Genomic DNA, 14,412 nt, shown 5'->3' on the forward strand with positions numbered 1-14,412 from the left:
TGCGTTAAATCATGGCCTCCAACGGCAAGAGTTTTCACAAGATTTCTGTCCCGAGTTTTCACTTTGTCAGAAATTTTTATTTCCAGTGTGACTGCTTCTATGACGGCCATCTCCTGAAGAATCAATAAAAGTGCAATTGATGACATATGCATTTTTGTGTTTGAGAGAGAGAGAGAGAGAGAGAGAGAGGGAAAAGGCATGCGTAAAATGTTTAATCTAACTTGTCTATATGATATGCATCATAAGAAAGTTGTAAATTTGCATTCCTATCACGTTATTACCTTGAGTTTGTGCTGAAGATTTAGCAGTCCATGACCTCCTTTACCCAACCACAACAGTCTTCAGATACTCCAACTTCATTCTTTTTATTTTTGTTGTTTTCCACACAAACATTACCAACATTAGTGCAAGTGTCAATGAGGATGTCAGAACGTGAGACAACTGTTTGCCCAGTCAATGCGGTCAATCTTGACCAGAGTCCTAAGATGTATATTGTACAGACATTAACTACAGTTGATGTCTTTTAAATGACTGCCTTTACTATTATCCAAGATCTCACGGGGGTCATATTGTACAATCTGACAAGAAACAATCATAAATTACTGAACAAACATTCCACAGTGTGCACCCAATTTAAGCTGGTCTAGTTGGTCTACCAGTTTGCAGTTTTTTTGCAAAAACTACACCAAAGCATTAAATTCTGGTGAGAAAGCATTTTTCTTTTTTTTTTCTTGAGTATGAGTAGCGTTCATGTAACTATTGGCTAAAGCATTTCTTCCAGTAACCGTTCAGAACAGACGTGTTCTTGTGCTAAAAAAACTAAACACACCACAACAAAGAGCAGAACGCAGGTGTCTCGAGATGTGTTTTTATCAGTTGAAGAAGTTCTTTTTAACTTGACACAGCATCTAAATATGCTCTCGTGAGGGATGCTAAAAACAGTGAAACATGATGCAGTTGTCAAAAGGCATCCATCTAGCGAATGTTTACATGGAAAACAATTGAAAAACAGCATGAGCGGACACAATAACACGTTCAGTGTGAACAGTCCCTTGTTCACATGACACAGCACTAGCTGAAGTTACCTCCCAAAGTTACCTCTCAAAAAGACCTTTTGTTTCAGTTGATTGTAGGTAAATTTCCACTGTATTCAGCGCTGTTTGTTCTCTGTATTCATAAATATCCTGATGCTGTTTTACTGTGTGAGAAAATGCTCCAAATGTTTCTGTGAGAGAGCAGCCGAACGAATTGTACTGAATCACGAATTGATCACACAGTTTTGTAAGGATGTTTGGCCAATTCACTGAAAAACCGACTCAAAAGAATTATTCATTTGCAAATTGGTCATTGCTAGTTCTTTTAAACTGCCATGGGACACACTTTATGACTGATGAAATATTCTGAGAGTAAATATTTCTCATGTCAGTCGGAGCGCTCATGGTACGCACAGTGCACACGGCTGTACAGCTGCAGGTGCCACTGCCCCCAGTGGCCCCCCATGTGAGCTCCATTTTTCAGCTAAAATGTCCATGGTGCTCTAAAGTTAACTGTTTTCAGCTGTATAGGATGTAATACAGTGAAGAGGAATGCATATTTTATAAACTGAACCCCACAATCCAAACCTAACCATCAGTGGAGTAAAAATTAGGGATGGGAGGATAGATACTAAAGTATCGATACTTCCAATACTGATGTGGTATCAAGAATATCGATCCTCACATAAAAATATCGATTCTGAAGGGTTTTTTTTAAACTAATTATCTTATTATTTAGATTACATGTGTATTAATGCATCTCATAAGCTTCGAAGTGGAAAAAATAATTATATGAGCAAATTGTTGCATGGCACCGGAACTATTTTATTTCCGCTCATCTTGACACGCAGAAATGCTGAATTACACTAGCAGTCACAGACAGCCCTCACACTTTCAGTCATAATAGTGCTCGTTCAAAGAGGGAGCAGTGCTTTCCTGAGGTAATGACAGAAAAACTGCATCTGGAGTTATTCACACTAAGTAATGACACATCTAGACGTGACATGTATTATAATGGGCTTGTTTGACAATTTGTACAGGCTTATTTAAATTCAGAGTTGTTAAAACATTGATAATCTGTAATCCTCGTTAATAAATGATACCCTCATGAAAACTACCCATGGATTTACTGTAGTAATATTGTATAAACCATGACTAGTAACCATTACTGTAGTAACCATGTTTTTATTTGTTGTTTTTTTTGTTTGTTTTTTTTGAAAACCGAGGTTTTCATACAATTAACTATGGTTTTACTACAGCATTACTGTAGTATACATATTGTAACTTGGTTTTAGTAATAGTAACCATATAATAATATCTATGGTTAATTTTGTGGTTTTATATGTGGCTTATACTTACTAATTTTTAAAGGGTAAACAAAGCAGCCTAATAATTTTCTGTTTAGGCCTATAAATATATAAAACAATAAAAAAGTAATAATTTAAGTTACTAATTTTATCCAAAGAATTCGTAAAAATTCAATTCATTAGAGGTATCGGTATTGGTATCGATATCGACGATACTGGCTTAAAAGTACTTGGTATCGGATCGAAAAGAAAATAAGTGGTATCGCCCATCCCTAGTAAAAATGTAATGTTAGAGGGAAAAAATGTAACCTCCAAATCGTTCTTGTCTCTGATTACGCGAACGCGATTACTTCATGGTTTCATCGTGGGATTCGAACCCAAGTTTCCAATACTGCTGATGCAACGTGCTTCTGGTCGCATGCTGGATGCTGAAGCCGATGCAAAATAGTCTGATATAAGTAAAAAAAAAACTTGTCAGATAGGGTTTTTGAACTCTCAGAAACAACATGCAGACTTCACGTGTGATTATGTTGGGTGTTCAGCTAGTTTAGCTGGTCAGCCAACTGGTCTCCCTGCCTGACTAGCTGCAAGTGCCCAAAATTCCTTCTAAAACCATCAAAACTTTTGGCTTTTCAAGGAAACCTTGCTCCAGTGGGAATACAAATGGGCCAATGATAATGTATATCCACTCTCTTATTATTTCCCAAAGTAGATTTTTCCTAAATTATTAATTCATCATTAAATCATCAAATATAATTTGCATATAAAGTATTTTTACCTTTTCCACAGCTTAGGAGTCAGTGAGAATATATACAGTATATTTAATCTTGACAGAGCTGGTGTGAAATCAGCACTTTTTAATGAACCAATTAAAGAAACTCTGCGCTTTCCTCAGGCCTATCAGCACTAATTGCCAAAACAAATAAAGCAATAGAGGGCAAGCTTGTAGCATTTATGTAACTAATGTGTTTATTTGGACCAGTATAATTCCTGCAGGTACATGATGCAGTGGATTCACCAACGACATACAGTACATAGAACATTCATATTGGTATTAAGTGTGGATCTAGCACAAGTAAATTTTCATAGGTTTGCATAGACACCGAAATGAATCTGTAAAATATAATCACCGCACCACATTAATTTCACAAAGTTAACGCATTTGCCTAATTTGACATTATAACAGCTTGAATTTTTCAAAAATGTGATTGGTCGCTTCCTGTCTGAGTTTATGGTTTTTGGACGTAATAGGCTGTACGTTACTTTGCTGTTATGTTCCCCAATACTGCTGGTGGTGTGTGTGTGCTCAGTCTTAAATTGCCTTTCAAGAAATATCTGGCAGCTCTTTCTCTAGCTGCTGTCAAACTCCCAACAAAATTATCAATCAGTGCACTGCTGCTAAAATATTTATTTCTTCATTCAACATTTCTTTTCTTTGTGTTGGTGAAACACTTTATAAACCAAGAAGGGTGAAATTGAGGGTGTGTTAAAACATTCAGACACATTCAGACACTCGTGGGAGAATTGAGACTGGGGAGAGAGACTTTATCTGCAAACCGGTACTGCGCAACAGTCTGTCTTTCCCCACCAATGCACCGCAGAATCCACTGGCTTTCCCCATCACCTTCAGCAGCACAACTAAAAACACTGTACACATATAGGGATGCTTGGAGTGTTAATAATGAAATCATAGATGGAAATGTAAGAAATAAAGAAAGAAAGAAGTCTAAAATGTAAGTTACTTGACTTACTTCTTGTTTGATGAACTGAATATGGCAAACTCCATACCATATATGGCTGAAGAGGAAGAGATTAAAGGTTCTATAAGTGATTTTATGATGGAAAAGTATGCAAAAAAAAAAAAAAAAAAGTTCCTACTGCCTTAAAGATATTAATGAAATAAGTGTCCTGAGATATCTCACCGTTACCTATCTGTCACTCACTCGACATTGTGTTGATGTAGTGACACTAGGGGTCACTCTTGGGAGCCCTAAACACCTCTGCTTTTTGAAAAAAAGCCAATGGGAATTGGCGATTTGCATGCCACTCCCCCGGACATACGGATATAAAAGGAGCTGGCATGCAACCACTCATTCAGATTTTCTCTTCAGAGCTGAGCGATTGCATTCAGTGCACTGAATTCAATTCACCTCAAACTGCTGGATTTTATATTTTCTATCCTAAAAGAGCAGCACACACGGAACGTCTTTTTAAAGATGCCTTTCCGTTTGTGTGTTATTCCTGGTTGCGGTCGTTATCTCTCCGCTTCTGACGGCCACAATCGCTGCCTTACGTGTCTGGGCGCTGCCCATGGGGAGACATCGTTCGTGGATTTGTTTGTCCTCATTGCGAGAACATGACCATGGCAACGTTGCGGTTGCGGCTTGCCTTCGTAAGAAAGCAAGCCATCCCAGCGGTTCCCCGCCTCGGTCCTTCTACCTACGGGTATGAGGCCGCATCGGCTAGCACTGGGGGCGATTTGGGGACTTCAATGGGAGCACCTCCGCCGGGTAACACCCCACGGACCTCCCATTCGTCAGCACGCTTGCTTGCCCCGGTCGGGCTCTCGGATGAGACCGCCGGCTTGTCTCAGGGCGAGTTCGACCTCTTATTCGGGGCGCGGGAAAACGACGAGTTATCGAGTGCAGAATCAGAGAGTGGGCTCGTCCTTTCTGACGTGGAGGCTTCGGCTGGGCTTCCTCCTTCGGGTACGGTCACCCAGTCTCAGGCCGACGCGGAGATGACGGACATGCTTTCCCGGGCAGCCACGAGCGTCGGGCTAGAGTGGAACCCTCCAATCTCCCTTGAACACTCGTGGCTCGATGATTGGTTCCTGGGCCCAGAGCGCCGCTCATGGCCACGCCCCGCCACAGTCCCTTTCTTCCAGAAGTGCATGAGGAGCTGACAAGATCGTGGGAGGCACCTTTTACTACCCAATCCCGATCTTTCAGCTCCTCCGCTCTCACTACCCTCGACGGTGGGGCGGCCAAGGGGTATTCGGTGATTCCCCAGGTGGATAAGGCGCTCGCGGTGCACTTGTGCCCACAGAGCGCTGACACCTGGTGCGGGCACCCGAAGCTCCCATCCAGGGCCTGTAGGTTTACGTCATTTCTGAAGCCTAAGGCCTACAGTGCCGCTGGACAAGCCGCCTCCACCCTGCACGCCATGGCTCTCCTGCAGGTACACCAAGCCAAGGTGCTAAAAGAGCTGCACGAGGGTAGTTCTGACCCGGGATTGATGCAGGAACTGTGCTCGGCGACTGACCTCGCTCTCCGGGCAATGAAGGTCGCGGCGTGGTCTCTCGGGCAGGCGATGTCCACCCTGGTGGTCCAGGAGCTCCACCTTTGGCTCAATCTGGTCGAGATGAGAGAGGCTGACAAGGCATGGTTCCTTGACACTCCCATTTCCAAGGTTGGCCTGTTCGGCGACACTATCGAGGACTTTGCCCAGCAGTTCTCGGCGGTGAAGCAGCAGACGGAGGCTATTCAACATATCCTGCCCCGGTACGACTCAAGACCCCGCACCCAATCTGCCCATCACCAAGGGCGTCCTCCTGCAACAACAGCACCGGCTCCGCTGCAGCCCTCCCCCGCGGCCTGGCCCCGGCGTGGAGCCCACCGCAGGAAGCAGATGCCACCCTTCTCACGGCCGGCCGCCAAGAATCCAAGGAAGGCTTCGACACGCCCCTGAGACAGGCGACCCAGGGACGAGGAGACCGCTTCTATGGAGCTGGTAGACAGACCACTCCATTCCCCGGCGGAGGGCCGGGAGGAGAATCTTTTGTTTCATTTTTTGCTGCATGCCCAAGAGGCTGCGGTACCCAAAACTTCAACAAAAGAGTGGTTTTCTTGTTCCCTGGGTCACATGTCAGGTGTACACGGCCGCCATCACGACCGCCGTCCACCGTCCCATTTTGGCAGGATCGGCACTCCAGCGGCGGACCCTCTGCCTCTGCACGCCCAGCTGTGGCACAAACATGCCCACACCGGGTTGGTTCCGATGGACTGTGGGGACGATATTCCTCTTCCCCCCTCCTCGACCAATATTATGGTGGGCATCAGGAGCCAGGTAAATGCTTCGATGTCTCTGGACTAAGCACAGCCACGGGGTTCAAGCCCCCTCGACGTGGTGCCTCGGGCTCCGCCCCGCTGCGAGGCCCCACCCACCGGTACGTCTGACGTGATTGTCTCCTTGGTCCCCCTTGCGCTTTCCAACCCGTCATGATGGCTGACCCGGACCGTCCGACTCGGACGTCGGTGGTGGGTTGCAGCCAATCTTGGACCTGCGAGTACTGAACCGGGCCTTGCACAGACTCCCATTCAAGATGCTGATGCAAAAACGCATTTTAGTGAGTGTCCGGCTTCAAGATTGGTTCGCGGCGGTAGACCTGAAGGACGCATACTTCCACGTTTTGGTCTTACCTCGACACAGACCCTTCCTGCGGTTTGCTTTCAAGGGCCAGGCATACCAGTACAAGGTCCTCCCCTTCGGCCTGTCCTTGACCCCTCGCATCTTCACGAAGGTCGCAGAGGCAGCCCTTGCCCCGCTAAGGGAAGTGGGCATCCGCATGCTCAATTATCTCGACGACTGGCTAATCCTAGCTCACTCTCGGGATGTGTTGTGTGCGCACAGGGACCTGGTGCTCACGCACCTCAGCCGACTGGGGCTTCGGGTCAACTGGGAAAAGAGCAAGCTCTCCCTGGTTCAGAGCATCTCTTTTCTCGGCTTGGAGTTGGCCTCAGTCTCGATGACGGCATGCCTCATGAACGAGCGTGCACAGTCGGTGCTGAACTGTCTGAAGGCATTCAGACAGAAGACAGCGGTTCCACTGAAACTTTTTCAGAGGCTCCTGGGGCATATGGCATCCTCAGCGGTTGCCACACTGCTCGGGTTGATGCATATGAGACCGCTTCAGCACTGGCTTCAGACTCGAGTCCCAAGATGGGCATGGCACCACGGGGGACACATCGTGTGGTCGTTACGTCGATCTGTCAGCGCCTCTTCAGCCCTTGGACCGACCTTGTGTTTCTACGGGCAGGGGTTCGCCTAGAGCAGGTCTCCAAGTGCATCGTGGTTACGACGGACGCCTCCAAGACGGGCTAGGGTACCGTATGCAATGGGCACACAGCTGCCGGCTCCTGGACTGGCCCATGGCTGCGTTGGCACATCAACTGCCTCGAGTTGTTGGCAGTACTGCTCGCCCTGCGAAAGGTTCCGGCCGTTGATCCAGGGCAAGCATGTGTTGGTCCGGATGGACAACACGGCGACGGTAGCGTACATCAACCGTCAAGGCAGTCTGTGCTCCCGTTGCATGTCACAACTCGCCCGCCGTCTCCTCCTCTGGAGTCAGCAGCGCCTCAAGTCACTACGAGCCACTCACATCCCGGGCGACCTCAACACAACATATATCTTCCGCTAAATCGTTTCCCTGTCGGTAAACTGTATCTTCCTTGGGCAGAGGTTCCTCTGCCCCCGGTCACCATGTTTGTAGAACTCCTCCCCCATTGGGTAGGACCTACCATGGGACTTCTCCACATGACATACTTCCGACAAGACTTGGTAAGACCATGTGATGTATTTCCACTCGAAATACCCCCCCCCCCCCAGAAAAAAAGAGGAAAAGAGGCCACGGCTGGGTTAGCCTGTCCCTATTTGTTGGGCAGTTGACTTGTTCCCAAAGGACCGTTTGATGCTCATAAGAGTGTTGGGAGAGGTTACATGACGGCCTGGTGCGCTGGCTACGAGGCACACAGTGGTCTGCCCATCTCAAACCACCAGTCCACGTAACACAGTTCAGCTAGTTGTGGCGTTTTGTATAGGGACCCCTAGTGTCACTACATTGACACAACCTCGAGTGAGTGACAGATAGGGAACATCCTGGTTACTTTCGTAACCTCTGTTCCCTGATGGAGGGAATGAGACTTTGTGTCCCTCTTGCCACAGCACTGAACTACCCGCTGAAATGGCCGGGACCTTGTCTCGGCTCCTCAGCACAAAACTTGAATGAGTGGTTGCATGCCAGGGGAGTGGCATGCAAATTTCACTTGCCAATTCCCATTGACCTTTTTTCAAAAAGCAGAGGTGTTTAGGGCTCCCAAGAGTGACCCCTAGTGTCACTACATTGACACAACGTCTCGTTCCCTCCATCAGGGTGTGGAGGTTATGAAAGTAACCAGGACGGTCTGTGTGACAGTTGTAGACTTTGTAAACAGCAAACAAAATGTGTCCGCGGACATTGACGCTTTTCACCTGTCAATCATTTTGCTCGTTCTCATAGTGTTGTATTTAAAGTGGATCACTGAGGTGATGATTCATAATGTTTGTCAGTTGAGGGCACTATTGTGCCACTGTTGAATTTGACAGCCACAGGAACAAACAATGCTGCTCTTTTGCTCAGTTTTCGTCTCAAAATTATCTTTAGATGGTGGGGTTTTAGAATGAGGGGGCGTGGCTAATTCAACGGCTCAGTCACGTGAAAGCTTCAGAATGCTAAAATCGCTTAGAGCACCTTTAAGGCACAGTCAAATTTAACTTCGCACTGCAAAATTCAGCAGGTGAAATACAGTCATCTCAATCCGAATCGGCGCCATCAGAAATTTCTACTGATAGATTTCTGATGCCGACAAATTTCCCTACACAGATTTTGTATGAAGTTAAAATTTGGTGAACTGTGAGAGGCAAATTTGCAGTGTCGACCAATAGGATTTGTCGATCAATTGGTTTGACATTTACCTCTGTGCGGGCAGTGATTTTTACACAGCTACACTGAATATTCACAATGGATGAGGAAATATTTTTTTTTGTGAGTTTCTTTATAACCACTTTCCTAGTATATAAAATGCAGCATGAAAATAGTTTTTTGCGGGTTTCACACTTGCTCAACCTTCACTAGGTGTGTGCAGTGAAGCTGTTATCTGTATCTGTACCTGTTCCAATGGCAAAATTGTCTGTATCTGTATTCAGATATAACCAGATGTGGGTGGGACTTACAGTTGTGCTCAAAAGTTTGCCATTGATTTTGAAAATATGACTGGTCATGCAAAAAAACTGTCTTTTATTTAAGGCTAGTGATCATATGAAGCCATTTATTATCACATAGTTGTCTGGCTCCTTTTTAAATCATAATGATAACAGAAATCACCCAAATGGCCCTGATCAAAAGTTTACATACCCTTGAATGTTTGGCCTTGTTACAGACACACAAGGTGACACACACACAGGTTTAAATGGCAGTTAAAGGTTAATTTCCCATACCTGTCATTTTTTAAATTGCAGTTAGTATCTGTGTATAAATAGTCAATGAGTTTGTTAGCTCACACGTGGATGCACTGAGCAGGCTAGATACTGAGCCATGGGGAGCAGAAAAGAACTGTCAAAAGACCTGCGTAACAAGGTAATGGAACTTTATAAAGATGGAAAAGGATACAAAAAGATATCCAAAGCCTTGAAAATGCCAGTCAGTACTGTTCAATCACTTATTAAGAAGTGGAAAATTCAGCGATCTCTTGATACCAACCCAAGGTCGGGTAGACCAAGAAAGATTTCAGCCACAACTGCCAGAATAATTGTTCTGGATACAAAGAAAAATGCCACAATGCCACAAAAAAGCCTGGCTACAATATGCCCGACAACACCTTGACAGGCCTCACAGCTTCTGGCACACTGTCATTTGCAGTGACGAGACCAAAATAGAGCTTTATGGTCACAACCATAAGCGCTATGTTTTGAGAGGGGTCAACAAGGCCTATAGTGAAAAGAATCATGTGAAGCATGGTGGTGGCTTACTGATGTTTTGGGGGGGTGTGAGCTCTAAAGGCATGGGAAATCTTGGGAAAATTGATGGCAAGATGAATGCAGCATGTTATCAGAAAATGCTGGCAGACAATTTGCATTCTTCTGCACAAAAGCTGCGCATGGGATGCTCTTGGACTTTACAGCATGACAATGACCCTAAGCACAAGGCCAAGTTGACCCTCCAGTGGTTACAGCAGAAAAAGGTGAAGGTTCTGAAGTGGCCATCACAGTCTCCTGACCTTAATATCATCGAGCCACTCTGGGGAGATCTCAAACGTGCAGTTCATGCAAGACGACCAAAGACTTTGCATGACCTGGAGGCATTTTGCCAAGACGAATGGGCAGCTATACCACCTGCAAGAATTTGGGGCGTCATAGACAACTATTACAAAAGACTGCACATTGTCATTGATGCTAAAGGGGGCAATACACAGTATAAAGAACTAAGGGTATGCAGACTTTTGAACAGGGGTCATTTCATTTTTTTTTCTTTGTTGCGATGTTTTGTTTTATGAATGTGCCATTCTGTTATAACCTAAAGTTGAATATGAATCCCATAAGAAATAAAAGAAATGTGTTTTGCCTGCTCACTCATGTTTTCTTTAAAAATGGTACATATATTACCAATGCTCCAAGGGTATACAAACTTTTGAGCACAACTGTAAATCAGAATTGAGTCAAAAAACTAAATTAAATTCCTATTTTAAATGTGTCTCTTTTCCATTTACAGAATACAGTAGTTTCTATATAACAAATATGCCTTTTATGATTCACAAAATTATTTCTTCTTCTTCTTATTATTATTAGTAGTAGTAGTAGTAGTAGTAGTACTAGTAGTAATATATTTAATTATATTATTTTATACTTTTTTTCTTACAAGATAAAACTAATGTTGTCAACTGTGGATTGCTGTCCCTCATCATCCATATTTTCAAACAAACAAACAAAAAAGTCAAAAATATAATATGATTTATATTTGATCTGAAATTACTTTAAAGTGTTTTGTTTTGTTTTCAAAGGCACCACCATTTCAAACAAGCATTCTAGATAAGTAGATTAACAATGTTTGATGCATAAAAATCAATTTTAAAATAATAAAGGTTTTCACTGAATGAACACAAGGAAGAATAACGTAATCATTTTCATTTATATTCACAAATATACAACAATACAGTAATAAAATGCAATATTTACCTACATACAGTATTTTCTTTTACTAAAACATGTTTTCTGTGAATGAAGGTGTGTGAAAAGTAACTTTACACATTTTTTGAACATAGCTGACTTTTTAGAATACTAAATTATTATGGAATATTGTACTAATCTCTACAGGGACTGTCCACTTCCATGACGCACTGTGAATGTTGCAATCGAGTCAGCCTCCCTGCTTACTCAAACTACGTATATATTGTACATATCTGAACATTTTGCAGTAACATTTAAATACATTTAAATAAATAGTTTCTATACTTATAATCAACAAATTTAAATCAATAGTTTTCACAGTTTTTAATTTGACTACATCATTCACAGTGCTTCATGGGCCTGGAGTTCATTCCCTCATTAAAGACGTTAAGTACCCAGTCTAGAACCTTTGTCTATTTTACCATCTTCAAAAACTGTTTTGCTTCAAATTAAAGTTTGTAATGTTGTGATTTACCTCAGAGCTGGTTGGTTTTCAGAATCAAATTTGTATTGGTTGCTTCTCAACATCACACATAAAGCAAAACATTCATATACAGAGTCAAAAATTAAACCCCATTGTTTCCCATCCCCCTCCCGAACCCCACCCCCACCCCCACCCGACCCCCAACAAACATCACTGTGGCCAAAGTACAAGTATACACATATATAAAAAAAATAAAAAAAATGTATATATATATATATATATATATAACTGGTAATATATGTAACATTTTTAAAGAAAACGTGAGTGAGCAGGCAAAACACATTTCTTTTATTTCTTATGGGATTCATATGCACTGTAGGTTATAACAGAATGGCACAATCATAAAACAAAACATGGCAACAAAAGAAAAAATGAAATGACCCCTGTTCAAAAGTCTGCATACCCTTAGTTCTTAATACTGTGTACTGCCCCCTTTAGCATCAATGACAGTATGCAGTCTTTTGTAATATTTGTCTATGAGGCCCCAAATTCTTGCAGGTGGTATAGCTGCCCATTCTTCTTGGCAAAATGCCTCCAGGTCATTGCAAATTCTTTGGTCGTCTTGCATGAACCGCACGTTTGAGATCTCCCCAGAGTGGCTCAATGATATTAAGATCAGGAGACTGTGATGGCCACTCCAGAACCTTCACCTTTTTCTGCTGTAACCACTGGAGGGTCAACTTGGCTTTGTGCTTAGGGTCACTGTCATGCTGGAAAGTCCAAGAGCATCCCATGCGCAGCTTTCATGCAGAAGAATGGCAGAACTGTCTGCCAGTATTTTCTGATAACATGCTGCATTCATCTTGCCATCAATTTTCACAAGATTTCCCGTGCCATTAGAGCTCACACTCCCCCAAAACACCAGTGATCCACCACCATGCTTCACGGTGGGGACAGTAAGGGCTTCTTTCTGGCAACTTGACCATGCCGCTCATTTTTGTTCAAGTATCGTCATATTGTGCTCCTTGAAACAACCACACTGTCTTTTTCCAGAGCAGCCTGTATTTCTCCTGAGGTTACCTGTGGGTTTTTCTTTGTATCCAGAACAATTCTTCTGGCAGTTGTGGCTGAAAGCTTTCTTGGTCTACCTGACCTTGGCTTGGTATCAAGAGATCCCTGAATTTTCCACTTCTTAATAAGTGATTGAACAGTACTGACTGGCATTTTCAAGGCTTTGGATATCTTTTTATATCCTTTTCCATCTTTATAAAGTTCCATTACCTTGTTACACAGGTCTTTTGACAGTTCTTTTCTGCTCCCCATGGCTCAGTATCTAGCCTGCTCAGTGCATCCATGTGAGAGCTAACAAACTCATTGACTATTTATACACAGACACTAATTGCAATTTAAAAAGCCACAGGTGTGAGAAATTACCTTTTAATTTCCATTTAAACCTGTGTGTGTGTGTGTCACCTTGTGTGTCTGTAACAAGGCCAAACTTTCAAGGGTATGTAAACTTTTGATCAGGGCCATTTGGGTGATTTCTGTTACCATTATGATTTAAAAAGTAGCCAAACAACTATGTGATAATAAATGGCTTCATATGATCACTATCCTTAAATAAAAGATGCATGATCAGTCATATTTTCAAAATCAATGCCAAAATTTCACAATTTCTGCCAGAGTATGCAAACTTTTGAGCACAACTGTATATATATATATATATATATATATATATATATATATATATATATATATATATATATATATTTACTTATCAATGTAATGACTCCCCTGCTCTCACCCGAGAAAGCACTAAAGAAAACATGTCCACCCCATATCTTCCCAAATTTTCAGCTTCCTGCAGGGAAAGATGCATTTCCTGAAGAAACACTATATCATATTTCTTATGTTTAAGAAACATAAGAATGGGGTGCCCCAACCCAAAAGCAATGTGTTACTTTATTTAAAAAGTAACTCCGATATTATGGTCTAAAAAAAATATTGCGTTACTTTACACGTTACTCAAAAAAAGTAATCTGATTATGTAATCTGCGTTACTTTTAATGTGTTACCCCCAACGCTGCAAGTGGGTTTGGCCAGTGTTCCAGCACTAATGGGCTGGATCACGTGCAATTTAATTCTGAGGTTAAACACATGTCCACACTAATATGTTTTCATTTGAAAATGCATTAATTTTGCTATGTTTACACCCCACGAATTGATAACATCTAGTTGTCTCTGCATATGAAACTGGAATAGAAGGATATTTTAATTGACAAAAATATTCACATCACCATTAAGTAATTGAATTTAATTAAGTAGACAGTTTAGACAATTAGATTTTTCCAATTAGGCTTTACCAAATCTCTGTGAAAAACTGACAAAACCAATGCAGAAGATACCACAAGACTATTGACTATTGAATGGTTAATTCTGATTGCTTGACAGATGTTCTAAGATGTGCAATTATTCTCAGAAAACGCATGGCTATGAAGTAGTTCCAGGTCTCCTAAAACCTATTTTTTTGGATAAGGAATAAATGTCTAATACATTGTGTGGAACAGCAGAATGTACAGCTCTTTACTGAACATACTCTGTATTTAGGACATGGAGATTTGGTTTTTAAGTTTGACTGCAAATATAAATAAAAAATAATACAATTGTT

Source organism: Myxocyprinus asiaticus, chromosome 13 (assembly GCF_019703515.2).
Source record: "Myxocyprinus asiaticus isolate MX2 ecotype Aquarium Trade chromosome 13, UBuf_Myxa_2, whole genome shotgun sequence".
NCBI classification, from domain to species: Eukaryota; Metazoa; Chordata; class Actinopteri; order Cypriniformes; family Catostomidae; genus Myxocyprinus; species Myxocyprinus asiaticus.